The sequence below is a fragment of the Schistocerca serialis genome, chromosome 5 (assembly GCF_023864345.2).
Source record: "Schistocerca serialis cubense isolate TAMUIC-IGC-003099 chromosome 5, iqSchSeri2.2, whole genome shotgun sequence".
In the NCBI taxonomy this organism is placed as follows: Eukaryota; Metazoa; Arthropoda; class Insecta; order Orthoptera; family Acrididae; genus Schistocerca; species Schistocerca serialis.
Genome location: NC_064642.1, coordinates 572,298,068 through 572,311,152, shown reverse-complemented (window position 1 = coordinate 572,311,152; position 13,085 = coordinate 572,298,068). Strand labels below are relative to the sequence as shown.

General features: G+C 39.0%; 1 protein-coding gene across 1 annotated transcript in view; it reads right to left on the bottom strand.

Annotated features, from left to right (window-relative positions):
• The window catches only part of LOC126482097 (dynein axonemal heavy chain 7-like), a 482,833-nt gene that overhangs the window by 160,148 nt on the left and 309,600 nt on the right, over nt 1-13,085 (bottom strand). The window lies entirely within an intron of this gene.

Here is a 13,085-nt window from a genome sequence, read left to right as displayed (position 1 = left end):
CTCGGGAGGTATAGGAGGGGGAAGCAATATATTCGATACCTCATCCAGAAACGCACCCTCTCGAAACCTGGCGAGCAAGCTACACCGGGATGCAGAGCGCCTCTCTTGCAGAGTCTGCCACTTGTGTTTGTTAAACATCTCCGTAACGCTATCACGGTTACCAAATAACCCTGTGACAAAACGCGCCACTCTTCTTTGGATCTTCTCTATTTCCTCCGTCAACCCGATCTGGTACGGATCCCACACTGATGAGCAATACTCAAGTATAGGTCGAACGAGTGTTTTGTAAGCCACCTCCTTTGTTGATGGACTACATTTTCTAAGGACTCTCCCAATGAATCTCAACCTGGTACCCGCCTTACCAACAATTAATTTTATATGATCATTCTACTTCAAATCATTCCGCACGCATACTCCCAGATATTTTACAGAAGTAACTGCTACCAGTCTTTGTTCCGCTATCATATAATCATACAATAAAGGATCCTTCTTTCTATGTATTCGCAATACATTCCATCAGTCCCTATACCAGTTCCAAACTGAACAATCCATTGCCCTCACTCACCTAATCCTTCACCTACACATCAACTCAGCCAATGAACACACCCTTCAACTCCTATCCTTAATAAAAGTCCTCAATCTTTCCTCTCCCACATCCACACCGGCTGTTCACAACATCCTCCTACAGGCCAACTGCAAATTAGAACAGCATGCCACCCTTCACCTCAAAAAACTATCCAATCTCCTGGTTTCCCACCTCCGGAAAGGCAACTCACTCACCGTTCACAACCTTTCCAGCAAACCTCAACCTCCTCTCATTGCACACAAACCCAGTCTCTCCCATCTACTCAATCTCCTACTTCCAGCTCCACTCCCTCCAAAACCTCAAAATTCCAATCAACACAATCTGGAACCACAACACCCTAATTCAGTAGTTAACCTTTCCTCCAAACCTCTCTCCCAATCCGAAACCTCTGTCCTATCCAAAGGCCTCACCTTCAGCCCCACTCCCAGATTCAACGAAACAGCCGTCGTCAAAGATTTACTGTCCTACACTCGTACTATCTGCTGGAAATATCACTTTGCCATGAAGAAAAATGATCCTAATCCTACTCCTAATGACCCAACTCCCCAAGACACTATCCAAATTGAACCCTGCCTGGAACAGTTCCGTCCTCCGTCACAGCGGGACCCACATACTCTTCCTCAAAATCACCCTCTCCAAGCCTTCCAGGAATTTCTGACTTCCAGCCTTGCCTCTCAATCCTTCTTAAAAAACCTTAATCCTACTCCCAACATCACCACTGCTGAAGCCCAGGCTATCCGTGATATGAAGGCTGACTGATCCATCGTCATTCTTCTGGCGGACAAGGGTTCCACGACCGTGGTACTTGATCGTTGGGAGTATGTGGCTGAGGGACTGCGTCAGCTTTCAGACAACACTACATACAAAGTTCGCCAAGGTAATCCCATTCCTGATGTCCAGGCAGAGCTTCAAGGAATCCTCAGAACCTTAGGCCCCCTACAAAACCTTTCACCTGACTCCATCAGCCTCCTGACCCCACCGACACCCCGCACCCCTACCTTCTACCTTCTTCCTAAAATTTCCAAACCCAATCATCCCGGCCGCCCCATTGTATCTGGTAACCAAGCCCCCACAGAACGTATCTCTGCCTACGTAGATCAACACCTTCAACCCATTACATGCAGTCTCCCATCCTTCATCAAAGACACCAACCACTTTCTCGAACGCCTGGAATCCTTACCCAATCTGTTACCCCCAGAAACCATCCTTGTAACCATTGATGCCACTTCCTTATACACAAATATTCTGCACGTCCAGGGCCTCGCTGCAATGGAGCACTTCCTTTCACGCCGATCACCTGCCACCCTACCTAAAACCTCTTTCCTCATCACCTTAGCCAGCTTCATCCTGACTCACAACTACTTCACTTTCGAAGGCCAGAAATACCAACAATTAAAGGGAACAGCCATGGGTATCAGGATGGCCCCCTCGTACGCCAACCTATTCATGGGTCGCATAGAGAAAGCCTTCTAGGTTACCCAAGCCTGCGAACCCAAAGTTTGGTACAGATTTATTGATGACATCTTCATGATCTGGACTCACAGTGAAGAAGATCTCCAGAATTTCCTCTCCAACCTCAACTCCTTTGGTTCCATCAGATTCACTTGGTCCTACTCCAAATCCCATGCCACTTTCCTTAACATTGACCTCCATCTGTCCAATGGCCAGCTCCACACGTCTGTCCACATCAAACCCACCAACAAGCAACAGTACCTCCATTATGACAGCTGCCACCCATTCCACATCAAACGGTCCCTTCCTTACAGCCTAGGTCTTCGTGGCAAACGAATCTGCTCCAGTCCGGAATCCCTGAACCATTATACCAACAACCTGAAAACAGCTTTCGCATCGCGCAACTACCCTCCCGACCTGGTACAGAAGCAAATAACCAGAGCCACTTCCTCATCCTCTCAAACCCAGAACCACCCACAGAAGAACCCCAAAAGTGCCCCACTTGTGACAGGATACTTTCTGGGACCGGATCAGACTCTGAATGTGGCTCTCCAGCAGGGATACGACTTCCTCAAATTCTGCCCTGAAATGAGATCCATCCTTCATGAAATCCTCCCCACTCCACCAAGAGTGTTTTTCCGCCATCCACCTAACCTTCGTAACCTCTTAGTTCATCTCTATGAAATCCCCAAACCACCTTCCCTATCCTCTGGCTCCTACCCTTGTAACCGCCCCAGGTGTAAAGCCTGTCCCATGCACCCTCCCACCACCATCTACTCCAGTCCTGTAACCCAGAAGATGTACACGATCGAAGGCAGAGCCACGTGTGAAAGCACCCACGTGATTTACCAACTGACCTGCCTACACGGTGAAGCTTTCTATGTGGGAATGACCAGCAAGAAACTGTCCATTCGCATGAATGGACACAGGCAGACAGTGTTTGTTGGTAATGAGGATCACCCTGTGGCTAAACATGCCTTGGTGCACGGCCAGCACATCTTGGCACAGTGTTACACCATCTGGTTTATCTGGATACTTCCCACTAACACCAACCTGTCAGAACTCCGGAGATGGGAACTTGCCCTTCAGTATATCCTCTCTTCTCGTTATCTGCCAGGCCTCAACCTCCGCTAATTTCTAATTTCAAGTTACCGCCGCTCATACCTCACCTGTCTTTCAACAACAGCTTTGCCTCTGTACTTCCGCCTCAACTGACATCTCTGGCCAAACTCTTTGCGTTTACAAATGTCTGCTTGTGACTAAGTATGTGTGGATGGATATATGTGTGTGTGTGCGAGTGTATACCTGTCCTTTTTTCCCCCCTAAGGTAAGTCTTTCCACTCCCAGGATTGGAATGACTCCTTACCCTCTCCCTTAAAACCCACATCCTTTCGTCTTTCCCTCTCCTTCCCTCTTTCCTGATGAAGCAACCGTTGGTTGCGAAAACTTGAATTTTGTGTGTATGTTTGTGTTTGTCATCAACTTGCCAGCACTTTCGTAGGGAAACATTCCACGTGGGAAAAATATATCTAAAAACAAAGATGATAAAATTTACCATCGAAAGTGTTGGTATGTTGATAGAGACACTAATAAACACAAACACACAAACAAAATTCAAGCTTTCGCAACCCACAGTTGCTTCATCAGGAAAGAGGGTAGGAGAGGGAAAGACGAAATGATGTGGGTTTTAAGGGAGAGGGTAAGGATTCATTTGGAAGTCATTTGGAAGATGATCTACATAAATCTAAATTGGCATAATGAATAAAATATTTATTATGTTCAAATGCCAAAATTTTAAATTCAATAAGAAAATGACAGATAGTGGTAAACAGGAAGAGAAATTTTTGTTTGACTATCTTGATCATTTATCTACAAAGGAATGAATGAGATTCACATAAATTTAAGTTCAGGTGCAAGAATTTCAGTTAAACCATGCAGCAATTGAATTAAAAAATTCAAATAATGTTATAAGAATTGGTAGGTAATGGGAATCAAGGACCTGGATAGGATCGTGATGTGATCTTTGAACTGTTTATATTTTGTAAAGTTGAAATCTTTGCCTGTGTGTATATTGGTTTTAAAAGAAGATTAACATCTTTTTATTCTTTCAACAAACAATTCTTAAGCACTAAAATGTCAACAAAAATAATCAATTTTTGAGAATATAATGGGATAGATAAATAATCTACCCATCAAGTGGCAGCAAGAAAAAACAAACAAATATAGAAAAGTTAAGGAAATGTGCAAGTTTTAGCAGCCATTGGCTCCATCTTCTGGCAGAAGAGCCAAAGGAGAAGGAAGAGGTGTGAAGGAAGAGGAATAACAAGGCTTAAAAAATGGGGAGAGCTATGGAAAAGTTGCCAGAATCCTGGGTCAGAAGAAACTTACCAGATGGGATGAGAAGGAAAGACCAATTGTTGGGGACTGCACTGATCAGCAGGATATTACGGTGATTGTGTAGGAGAAGGGGGGGGGATGAGAAGCCATTCTTGGTGTGGTGGACACAATATCAGACAGAATGGACCTCATTCCAGGGCATGATCTACTGCTAAACTGAGACTCCTCTGACAGCCAATGTTACCAAGGTATAAAATGCGTCTAACAGTCAGCATAATACATACTGTCATTTTATCCATGTTGGATCATGTGAACAGAGCAGCCACTAATGAATGTTGATGAGTAACACAAACAGCCACAAATGAATTAAAAATTTCTGTAAAACACATGTGTGAACCCCAGACTGACATAATGAATATTTTGAAGGATATTTTACACATCACAGTAGTTTGTGTGAAATACGACTGCTTTTTACACCACAAGAACTTGTACATTGCTCTGGAGGAGTGTAGGGTCCATAGTAAGATGAACCACTATTCACTGGAACATAGTATGTAGGTGTACACTACTGTATCATCTAATATCTAAATCAAAGTTGTTATAAAAGTATGTTTTTTTCTATGAAAACAACATAAAAGTGTCAGTAAATATTCAAATATGTAGCTGATGACATACTCTAACACTCTGATGTCTTAAAGTGTGAGTGTGGGTCTGGGTAATAATGAGTTATTTCCCCAAACCACGTCCACTTCTTAATGAGATGATTTACTTGGGGTTTGCAGCCACTCTTCTTTACTGGATAGCTGGCTGCTAGAAACTCTCTTGACTTCTTCTCCATCGAATAACTCTAGGAACAGGAACTTTCAAGCCTCTTTCTACTTGTGAAATAAGTAGCCATACAAACTTTATGTTTTGTCAATCAGCGATGTATTTGACTTTCAAGCACAATAACAATTTCTCACTTTCAACAAAACATGTAACTTCCAGCAAGTCTCTCGTACAGTCATATGTTAGAAACATATTGTTTTACATTCAAAAGAATGTCTGCTTAGACACCATGACTTTCAGAAAAAGAGTCTGAAAATACCTCTTACCTCTAACAAGGCTGAGTCAAGAGTCTACAATAGTATTTTTTCAACTGTTCTTGTTGTAATTAACAATAGGCAATGACAAAATAAGCATAGAGTGGCATGTAAACTCCATGGTTCTTCTTTACACACTCACTAACCCATCTATGGATTGTCTGACAGATACTTGTCGGTGCCGTTCGACTGCCACATGTACCTTCTTCCCGCGACTGATTTTAAACCTTCACACACAGACATGTGACGCACAATAGGTAGGAGTTTACCATCCCACACTCATATCCAGAATATTGTGAGTTTGAGATGGTAGAAGGTTGAGTAGTTCTAGAATTTACACAGAAATTCTCAAATCACTACATATCCCTCTCCCCCCTTTCCCCCTTCAGATCGAACACGCATTATGTTATACATAATCTTTATGCAAGTAATATCACTCATAATAGCATTTCATATGTTAACAGTTTACATTTTTTACATACATATCTCTCCTTTCCATAACAGTTCTCTTCCTCTCTGGAACTATCTTATGCTTACTTTTTCTCTACTCTTTTCTTACTTTACTTTGTTATTAATACATGAGCATTTACTCATGGTTTTAGTCAGCTTTACTAATATTTAGGAATTGTGAGGATGCTTTTTCTTTCCTTTATTTTCTTTTTCAATCGAAAACTTCAGGTGTTTATGACACATGAGTAATCTATTTTCTATTCTTATCTTTTGTACTACCTTTTTCCTAGTATGTACTATTTTCATTAGTTGTAGATCGGAGGAACTCTGGGTGAAAATAAAGTGTTCTTTTGACACCCATTTACTTTCATGAAACATAATAATGTTAGTCATTCATAGAATTTATACTTTCTGGAATAATTCCTATAAAATTTGTGACTTTTGTCACCGTACTGTCCCCTTCTCCTAGGATCAGCACCTATTCCTTACTTGTGGGTTGTCCTTATGAGAGTACTTCCTCTTTCCATTCTGATAGGTATGCTTCTTACAAAACATCTCTATTTTTTAGGCCACAGATCATCCTATCTCCTCATAGGCACGCCTGTCATTTATACTTAGTGAATGCCAGGTACCTCCCCCTCCATCCTTTCTGAGTAGGCCTCACGGTTCTTTACTCTAATATACATTTCTATGTATACCATAATTAAGTATCTTCTGGTGAAGCTATAAAACTATTTTAAACTTCACATTCATTCTTTAATATATCATTCACTCCCTAGAGTCCTCCTTCTATACTCTCAGTAGATATTATGTCTATATACATGACTTACGTCCCCCTATCCTTCAAATCACATTGTTCATGCCTTTTTCTTATTTATCCATTACTCGTTACTATTTTATAGTTGTTCGTTATGTATGGGCACCTTTCCTTATGTATATCTGATGTAGAACTGTCATAACTCCCCATATATGTGGGCATAATTCCCATGTACACACCTTTTAACCTACAGCACCTGGCAGTTCTCACATTGTGACAGGCTTTGTCTTATATAATTTAATGTTTGCCTGGAAGTGTATATTTGAGTATATGTGGATGTGAGTTCATGTAGTCTTATTCTTCGGCCTTCTTCTCTAAAGATAAGATGTAGGTTATTAGTAACCACAGAAATAAAGGAGGACTTAAGTGGTAGAGGTTTATGAATATGGAAAGAGGGAAAAAATAGACAGATTCTCATGATGAGAAGTAAGAAAGGAAAAAATAGATGTGGTTGCTAGGATCAAAGAAGAGAAAGAAGATAGCCCCAAAGACAGAAAAACCCTTCCGACCCCCTTCTCCAGGATCATTACCCGTCAGGTAGTTGAGCGAGATGCTGGAGGAGGTTTGGTGTTAAATCGGCTCCTACAGAACGGACTTATCCCTCCTTCACCATTAAAGGTCCCTGAAGGAAATCCAAGCAACCCTATAGAAATGGAAAATGAAGAAGAATCAGGCACACTTGTTTGTGAGGGTTGCTTGAAAGGTTTGATGTGTGTTTTGTGTTAGTCATGATTTATCTGTTCTTGTAAATCAAGCTTTTAGCTACAATACCCAGTCCTTTCAAAATTTATACAAACCCTTCACATCTCATAAAAGGTATAAAATACTCTATACAAAATAGAAAAGCTATACACTTCGATATAACAATTGTTCAATTAGTCACAATTACATTTTCCACAAATACAATACTCTATTTAGTTTATTTCATATAGATATCACTTTTTCCTGTGATTCTCTCAAGTCTGTCTCTATATTATGGTCATATCCAGCTTTTTAATAAAATTACTGGATAGTTCTATATCATAAACGAATTTGGTCCAGGAAACTATTTGGAAAAATCACCAAAAACAACTCGGGATCCAACAGTCATTACTCCACCCGTTAACTCAGACTGTTAACGTCCCTGGGGTATAGGTGACTCTGCCGGGGTCCATTGGATTTGATATTAACTTTTCTTGTGCACTGGAAGACCAGTAATATTCTTTAAATTTCTTTTGAAAGTCTTCCAATAACGGTACAGCTTCCACCAGGACTCATATGAAATGTCGGATAACACCTTTTTTTGTGTGCATCCGGATACTTGTCAGACAATTCAGTGCTTCCTAAGGCCTTATATACAATAGAGGGAAACATTCCACATGGGAAAAATATATATAAAAACCTAAAAACAAAGAAGCTGTAACTTACCAAACGAAAGCGTTGGTATGTTGATAGAGACAATATAAACAATAAAAAACACACACACAAATTTCAAGCTTTCGCAACCCGAGGTTGCTTCATCAGGAAAGAGGGAAGGAGAGGGAAAGACAAAAGGATGTGGGTTTTAAGGGAGAGGGTAAGGAGTCATTCCAATCCTGGGAGCGTAAAGACTTACCTTAGGGGGAAAAAAGGACAGGTATACACTCGCGCACACACACACATATCCATCCGCACATATACACACCATACCAATGCTTTCATTTGGTAAGTTACAGCTTCTTTGTTTTTAGATATGTGCGGATGTATATGTGTGTGTGTGTGTGCGAGTGTATACGTGTCCTCTTTTCCCCCTAAGATAAGTCTTTCTGCTCCCGGGATTGGAATGGCTCCTTACCCTCTCCCTTAAAACCCACATCCTTTTGTCTTTCCCTCTCCCTCCCTCTTTCCTGATGAAGCAACCTTGGGTTTGCGAAAGTTTGAAATTTGTGTGTGTGTTTTTTATTGTTTTTATTGTCTCTATCAACATACCAAAACTTTCGTTTGGTAAGTTACACCTTATTTGTTTTTATAATAGAGGGAAACATTCCATGTGGGAAAAATATATCTAAAAACAAATATGATGTAACTTACGAAACGAAAGCGTTGGTATGTTGATAGACACACAAACAAACACAAACACAAAATTCAAACTTTCGCAACCAACGGTTGCTTCATCAGGAAAGAGGGAAGGAGAGGGAAAGACGAAAGGATGTGGGTTTTAAGGGAGAGGGTAAGGAGTCATTCCAATCCTGGGAGTGGAAAGACTTACCTTAGGGGGAAAAAAGGACAGGTACACACTCGCGCGCACACACACATATCCATCCGCACATATACAGACACAAGCAGACATATGATATGTTTGCTTGTCATTGATAAAATTATGTACATATACTAAATTAAGTAATACACATACTAAATTTCCCATTCATTCATCAATGAACCAGGCAGAAGAAACTTAAGTTAAGTAACATTCAACATGAATTGTTACATTCCAAAGAAGTAAAATTCTCAATATTTACTGTACCGCCTAGATGGTACCCCACCGTAAATTCAATAGTCTTGGAATCTTCCCAATTTTTTGGCAAAGCTTGGTTAAATCTTTTTAAGAAATGGGTCGGATGTATCTCCCCATCCGGCTGAAACTTATTGAATTGTCTGGATAACCCTGAATTAGCTTCCCATTGTAAATCCGTCACAGCTTCACTAGTTAATACAACGTTAGGTGAAGATACCTTTTTTTCTACTTTAACTTGGATAAGCTTAATCTCTTTCCACAGGTCATCCGCTGGTATCATTAGGTTCAGAAGAAGGAATAGGTGATACGTCCCGGATGTTATTCTGTCAGTAACTTTTCGATCTATAATTTCCCCAAATTGTTCCTCCAAACTAATTTCATTTATAATATCAGAGTTACCTATTTTCTCTTTGAAATTTCCTTCTACATTATCTACTTGTGTATTTACACCTGTAATTTGCAACTGAATGACTGGTATTAACTCATTCTGCTTATCTACACTCTCTTGCAAAGTATACAACCCATGTCTTACATCATTATACTTAATATTGTACAATTTTCAAAAGATCCTAACTTTTCAGTCAGTTCGGATTCTACATTACTATATTTGTTCTTAATGTTAAGTTCTAACCTGTTCAGTGACTCTTTAAGAGACTCATTCTGTTTCTGACTAAGGTCAGTAAACATATGATTTATATGTGTGGTTAAAGAATTGGTCAACTCGTTCTTTAAATCTATTTTTAAAATCTCTACTTTAGTACTTATAGCATCAAATTCAATCTTCAAAGGACCCATGTCTTTGCATAGATTACTAAATTCCTTGCTTTGAGAGTTGACTTTGGTGTTTAACAAACCTAAATTAGTCGTTTGAATATTTAGATTCTCCCTCTGAGCATTTAATTGAGAATTTACCAAACCTGGTTCTTTACTTAGAGTTGCACTCTGAGCTTTGATGAAATTTATCAACTTAGCCCAGTCAGGCACTTATTTGCTAATTTTCATGGCCATAGCTGGGTCTTGAGTTTCTCCAACATGTTGTATATTTTCTACGCTCTTGTATGCTTTAGCTCTTGTAAACATTTAAAACTAACTTTAAATATGATAACTACACAAATAAATTTCACTCAACGGTATCTTGTTCCACTTCGTGCTAAAGTAATGAAGTTTTGTTTCATGCTCTCCCGGTGTAGGATTCTCATAGCATAGGTGAGCCGATGTAGAGGCAGGTCAGCACTGGTGAACAGTAGCTGGTGCCAGCGGTATCAGATGTACGTTGGTTTCCGTGTCTGCGTCCCGGCAACATGTGTGAAAGCTGTATACTCCCCACACTGGATCTTCTTGGTTGAAGTGTTCTATGCGTATTTCTTCTTAGACAAATACGATGAAATCTTCTTTGATGTTTTAATCGTGAATTTTTCATGTCTTCACCATTTTCCATTGAAAGTTTGCTCCATTAGATACTTGAACATTTTCCAACATCTCAGAGTAAATTCCTTGTTGTATTATATTTGAATGCTATGGCAACACACAACAGATTCTTTTCTCATTTTTGAATGAAAATTCCTGTTTTTCAATCCTTTCACAAAAGTGTGTTTTGCCGACGTAAAGTGTGAAAGTAGACATACAAACTTTTCTTTTCATCAATCAACAATGTATTTAACTTTCATGCACAATATAATTTACACTTTCAACATACCATCAAATGGGGTGATTTCGGATGGTTTTGTCGTTATTTTGATTGTAACTTCCATATAAATTATTAGATTAAATTGATTGTTATGGAAATGGTAGTGTATATGTGTAGCAAATAAAATGTCCCAGAACCAGAAAGTGTATGTGTAGGTATATTTATCCGAGAGAGTTAAATAAAGTGTCCAAAGTTACCCCATGGATTGGGGTGATTTCGGACACGTGTTTTTTAAATCTCTGTCCAAAGTTACAGTATATAGAGGGCGAATTCGGACGGTTACTGCCTTTTAAAAAAATTCTACATGCTTTTTATTTGATTTTGGTGATATTTTACACATTTTAAGGCAGCCCTTTGTTACGAATAAGTGATATGGAATGATATAATGAATTTTATATATTACAGATAAGTATTTGTTTTGCAAGAATTTAAATAAACAGTATCTCTGTTTACTTCTGCACAAGCCATTTAATATTTTCACTTGAGCAAATGGAAAGATCTTCTGACTGTCATTTGAGGAATAAATGCACCCATTCTTCTCCTGGCAAATTATTATGAAATTTCTTCTCTTTTCGGCTATATTTATCAAGGTAGCCTTTAACTAAATATCTAATATCAAATTTAGTGAAGGGAAATCCCCAATGTGCAGCCCTCAAGATACCTTGCTTCAACATTTCTTCTTCTTCTTTATTAAGCACTGGCTGTCCTTCCATTTTTTTCGGATGTGCTTCCTGCACTTTATTTTGTAGGGTTGATTTAAGTATACCATACAAATCATATGCTTTTCTGTACAATTATTTACCACTCTGAATATCACAAACAGCTTTATCTAAAAGTTACAGGTCATAATTACACCATACTGTAGCACCTCTCCTGCTCTTATACGTTCTTGGCATTATCCGAAATCACCCCACACAGTACACAGTTTTACAAAAACCGTCGTTATTTTATAACCTTGCATGAGAAACTCAACAAACTTGTTCAGAAATTGTCTCAATGCTATTTCCTACTGAGCACATCAACAATTATGGTTACAATAACTTCCCACTCAGCGCAACAATAGAAAGTTTCCACTTTACGGTAATGCATGGATTTTTAACACTGAGACTGTTCGTCAATTATTCACCTAGGGAAACAACTGACGCAAAATAAAAGTTGTGAAAAGTGATAAATGCAATCTTGTGCTTAAAATAACTGGTGCACAGATGTTAAAATAAGTAACTCTTTGTTTCTATGCAGTAACAAAAAGCAAATAAGTCATACTGTCCGAATTCGCCCCGTTGTCCAAAATCATGATACGAATGTAACTTCGCCCCGTTGTCCAAAATCATGATACGAATGTAACTTTCGGTAAGTACCTTGTACCGTTGAACATTAGAAACAAAATGAGTTACAGTTAAAAGAAAGTTGGCTTGACTACCATGAATTTCTTAAAACAAATCAGAAAATACGTCTTGCCTCTAACAAGGCTAAGTCAAGAGTCTACAATAGTTCTTTTTCAATTGTTCTTGTTATAATTAGCAATAGTCAGTGACACAATAAACACAGAGTGGCATGTAAACTCCATGGTTCTTCATTACACACTCACTAACCCGTCTATGGATTGTCTGACAGGTACTTCTTGGTGCTGTTCAACAAGCACGTATACCTTCTTCTCGCAACTGATTTGAAACCTTCTCACACAGACATGTGACACACAGTAGGTAGGATTTTACCATCCCACACTCATATCTAGAATATCATGTGTTTGAGACAGTAGAAGGATGAGTGGTTCTAGAATTTACACAGAAAATCCCAAATCACTACAATACTGCTATAGACAACACATGTAACTTGAAACATTAGCCATCTGAAGAGGGGTATGAATGCCTGAAACTAGTTATCACTGTAAAATAAAAGCATTTATAATTACTTGTGGTTGTGTTAGTTATTCACCAACATTACATAGTATTTTTCAGATAAATGTATAACTGTTTTTTTAAAGTCCTAGTACACAACTTAATAATCAGTTTCATATTCAAAACTTGCAACACGAAGGAAAAAGTTCAGATAGTGCCAATATGTCATAAAATAAATTGCAATCCTTACTCTTTTATGCAACCAAATAAGAAATTTGTAATCATTATTTTACATAATTTTTAGAAAATTCCATTGGTCAACACTCAAAGATACCAAAAACTTTTCAGAGCTGGTGTTAGTAT